Raw genomic sequence first — 4,868 nt, 5'->3', positions numbered from 1 at the left:
TAGATTCATATAATGTACAACTTCATGGAGAAAAGCTACAAAATCAGGTTTTTACTGCTGAATTTAAACCTGGTTCTGGACCCGACTCTCAGAAAAGAGCCACTTGTTTTTATGCAGAATATCTGTTATTCCAGATCAGAAACCTGTGAGCTGAGAAACTGTGCTGATAAATGAGAGGCCGTGCTAAAAGGAGCTGCTTATGGAAAGTGGACAGTCTCACAGGGAGTTTGTCCACATTGTGATTACAGTTCAAAACAAAGCTCAGAGCAGCAAAGCAGAGAATATATAGTGGGGAATAAAAGTCCACACTGAGACAGCAGGGTGTTTTACAACGTGCTGAGCCCGATGTGTCTTAAAAGTCTTGTTCAGTGTGTTAAAGTCCAGAAAGTTGAGCCCACCGGATTCATAATTACTCACAACGACACTTGTTTTGATCTAATGTGCAGGATTTTTCCAGATGAAGTCAAAACGCTTCCTGTCAACGTCTTTCCAAATGTCCGTGTCCAGGTGTGAAGAGAGAGCTGCGTATGTGAGCCCAGATATCCTTCAGCCTGCAGCAACACTCTGCCTGTTAGAGATGAGTCCCTCTGCAGCCACTCGTTCACTGTGTGTTGACTTTTTAATGATGGAGACACGTTTAAAGGACATCTCGCCTTCTGGTCTTTAGCAGCAAGAACACCCAAGTATGTGACTTCTTCCTTGATCGTCATGTTGCAAATAGTTTGTGTATTACAACCTTTTAAAGGTGCAGTTCACATTTATTTATACTCAGACAGACCAGAGGCCTCTGAAAGCTGCTTCATCACATGAATGGCGACAGGTATCTGACCGGCGTCTTTTAGAGAAAAATAAATCGGTGTTGTGTTGCATCAAAGGCCTTATAGAAATCTGAGAAGAGGATGAAGCCGTCTTCAGATATCAGCTCAGAGTAGTCAAGAATATCTGATACTAGTCTGATATTATTAGAGAGGTGCCTGTTCCTCATAAAGCCCGACTGTGTCTCAGCTATCATTGTGTCAACAGCTACTTTAATTCTCCTGGCAAATATTAACGCCATCATTTTATAATCGTTACTCAGCAGACAAATGGGTCTCCAGCTGTCAATAACAAGCGTCTTTTCTAGGTTTGGGGATCAATGTGAGCAGACCTTGAGTGAGACCAGGAGGAAGGGCATCGTTCTCTAGACTCTCCGTAAAAACCTGCAGTAAAAACGGGCTGACTGATCTGAGAAGGCTTTATAAAACTCTGCAGTTAAACCGTCAGTGCCGGAGATTTATTGTTTCTGAGCAGAGCGATGGAATCAGTGACCTCTGCCACTGTAAGAGGGCGTCACACTGATCTGTACCTGCCAGATCAATCTTTCTCACCTGATTTACTGAGTTTACACACTGACTGGTGGCTTCTTCATTAGATTGTCAGCTGTATAAACTGCTATAAAATCTCGAACAGAAGTCTGCAATTGATTTCTCGTCATCAGTAACGAGCCCATTAATATTTAAATTATGGATGGGATTGGTTTTGGATCGGTATTTTTCAGGAGGGAAACAGTCGGCAGGACTTTGCTCCCCTCCTCCAGCCATCTCTTCCTGGACCTGACAAAGGCTCCTCTGCTTTTTGTCCATACAACTCGTCTGATTTGTTCTGGAGGTCCGATAGAAGCAGCTCGTCCTCCTCTGAAGCTTCACCGGGGGTCTCTGATAAGAAGAAGACGTTTTACTTGTGACTTTCTCTTCTGCTCTTTTAGCTTTGGCAATAAATGCTCCTGTTTACTGTCTGAAGACTTTTCCTGACTCAAACTTAAGTAGTTCCCAGTTAGTGTTGTAGGATTTTTCCCTTTTAGCCTCGTTGTAAAAACGAGTGATTAAATAAATCATGTCAGTCTGAAGCTTTTCCTGCTTTAACAGGGAACTGTTTCATTTCCAGTAGCAGATCTACGGATTGTATCAGACGCACTAAACTGGATGCTTATATGGATCGCTCTGTGGTCAGGTTCCAAGATATTTGAGCTGTTTGTCATTACACTGATCAGACTAAAGACTTATAATTTACTAAGTAAAAATAATGGTTCAGCAGGGTTGATTTTTTTTCTTTTTAAAAATGATCTGTCTTTAATGTGACTGCTTGTTCTGCTGAACGCCCTAACATATTCAACCATATTCATATCCTTATGCTCTTCTCCAAAGTACATTTGTCTGTTCACATGTCTGAAGTTTTGTTTGAAGGTCTTAGTCAGGATCATACACTGCTCTACACCTAGCTAACAGTGCCTCTGCTCTACACCTAGCTAACAGTTTCTCTACTCTACACCTAGCTAACATTGTTGCCACTCTACACCTAGCTAACAGTGCCTCTGCGCTACACCTAGCTAACAGTGTTTCTACTCTACACCTAGCTAACAGTGCCTCTGCGCTACACCTAGCTAACAGTGCCTCTGCTCTACACCTAGCTAACAGATTCTCTACTCTACACCTAGCTAACAATGTTGCCACTCTACACCTAGCTAACAATGTTGCCACTCTTCACCTAGCTAACAGTGCCTCTGATTTACACCTAGCTAACAGTGTTTCTACTCTACACCTAGCTAACAGTGCTTCTGCTCTACACCTAGCTAACAGTTTCTGTACTCTACACCTAGCTAACAATGTTGCCACTCTACACATAGCTAACAGTGCGTCTGCGCAACACCTAGCTAACAGTGCCTCTGCTCTACACCTAGCTAACAGTTTCTCTACTCTACACCTAGCTAACAATGTTGCCACACTACACCTAGCTAACAGTGCCTCTGCGCTACACCTAGTTAACAGTTTCTCTACTCCACACCTAGCTAACAATGTTGCCACTCTTCACCTAGCTAACAGTGCCTCTGATTTACACCTAGCTAACAGTGTTTCTACTCTACACCTAGCTAACAGTGCTTCTGCTCTACACCTAGCTAGCAGTTTCTCTACTCTACACCTAGCTAGCAATGTTGCCACTCTTCACCTAGCTAACAGTGCCTCTGATTTACACCTAGCTAACAGTGTTGCCACTCTACACCTAGCTAACAGTGCCTCTGCGCTACACCTAGCTAACAGTGCCTCTGCTCTACACCTAGCTAACAGTTTCTCTACTCCACACCTAGCTAACAATGTTGCCACTCTACACCTAGCTAACAGTGCCTCTGCTCTACACCTAGCTAACAGTTTCTCTACTCTACACCTAGCTAACAATGTTGCAACACTACATCTAGCTAACAGTGCCTCTGCGCTACACCTAGCTAACAGTTTCTCTACTCCACACCTAGCTAACAGTGCCTCTGCTCTACACCTAGCTAACCGTTTCTCTACTCCACACCTAGCTAACAGTGCCTCTGCTCTACACCTAGCTAACAGTGCCTCTGCTCTACACCTAGCTAACAGTGCCTCTGCGCTACACCTAGCTAACAGTGCCTCTGCTCTAGACCTAGCTAACCGTTTCTCTACTCCACACCTAGCTAACAATGTTGCCACTCTACACCTAGCTAACAGTGCCTCTGCTCTACACCTAGCTAACAGTTTCTCTACTCCACACCTAGCTAACAATGTTGCCACTCTACACCTAGCTAACAATGTTGCCACTCTTCACCTAGCTAACAGTGCCTCTGATTTACACCTAGCTAACAGTGTTGCCACTCTACACTTAGCTAACAGTGCCTCTGCGCTTCACCTAGCTAACAGTTTCTCTACTCCACACCTAGCTAACAGTGCCTCTGCTCTACACCTAGCTAACAGTTTCTCTACTCTACACCTAGCTAACAATGTTGCCACTCTACACCTAGCTAACAGTTTCTCTACTCTACACCTAGCTAACAATGTTGCCACTCTACACCTAGCTAACAGTGCCTCTGCGCTACACCTAGCTAACAGTGCCTCTGCTCTACACCTAGCTAACATTTTCTCTACTCTACACATAGCTAACAATGTTGCCACTCTTCACCTACCTAACAGTGCCTCTGCGCTACACCTAGCTAACAGTGTTTCTACTCTACACCTAGCTAACAGTGCTTCTGCTCTACACCTAGCTAACAGTTTCTCTACTCTACACCTAGCTAACAATGTTGCCACTCTACACCTAGCTAACAGTTTCTCTACTCTACACCTAGCTAGCAATGTTGCCACTCTACACCTAGCTAACAGTGCTTCTGCTCTACACCTAGCTAACAATGTTGCCACTCTACACCTAGCTAACAGTTTCTCTACTCTACACCTAGCTAACAATGTTGCCACTCTACACCTAGCTAACAGTGCCTCTGCGCTTCACCTAGCTAACAGTTTCTCTACTCCACACCTAGCTAACAGTGCCTCTGCTCTACACCTAGCTAACCGTTTCTCTACTCCACACCTAGCTAACAATGTTGCCACTCTACACCTAGCTAACAGTGCTTCTGCTCTACACCTAGCTAACAATGTTGCCACTCTACACCTAGCTAACAGTTTCTCTACTCTACACCTAGCTAACAATGTTGCCACTCTACACCTAGCTAACAGTGCCTCTGCGCTACACCTAGCTAACAGTGCCTCTGCTCTACACCTAGCTAACAATGTTGCCACTCTACACCTAGCTAACAGTGCCTCTGCTCTACACCTAGTTTACAGTATGTAGCTAGCTAACATTCAGTGTGTAGCTAGCTAACATTAGCTGCAGCCTGTAGCTAGCTAACACGTGACACTCACAGAAACATGATGAAAGCAGCTAATTCAACATCCTGCTGCACGACTGCTGACTCAGACCAGAAGGAGACGCACGTTACGCCTGTTTTAAAGTCTTTACAGCGGCTGCCTGTTAAAGTCCTTCTGTGAGTCACCAGCTTCATGCTGACGACTGTCAAATACAACAAGTGCAGAACAAAG

General features: G+C 44.4%; 1 protein-coding gene across 1 annotated transcript in view; it reads right to left on the bottom strand.

Moving 5' to 3' along the window:
* Positions 1-4,868, bottom strand: part of LOC311252955 (uncharacterized protein) — a 290,895-nt gene that overhangs the window by 87,611 nt on the left and 198,416 nt on the right. The gene's annotated exons all lie outside the window — the stretch shown is intronic.

This window comes from Pagrus pagrus (assembly GCF_965226575.1).
Source record: "Pagrus pagrus genome assembly, chromosome: 24".
In the NCBI taxonomy this organism is placed as follows: Eukaryota; Metazoa; Chordata; class Actinopteri; order Spariformes; family Sparidae; genus Pagrus; species Pagrus pagrus.
The sequence above is the reverse complement of the archived record's forward strand: the minus strand, read 5'-3'. Positions and strand labels throughout refer to the sequence as shown.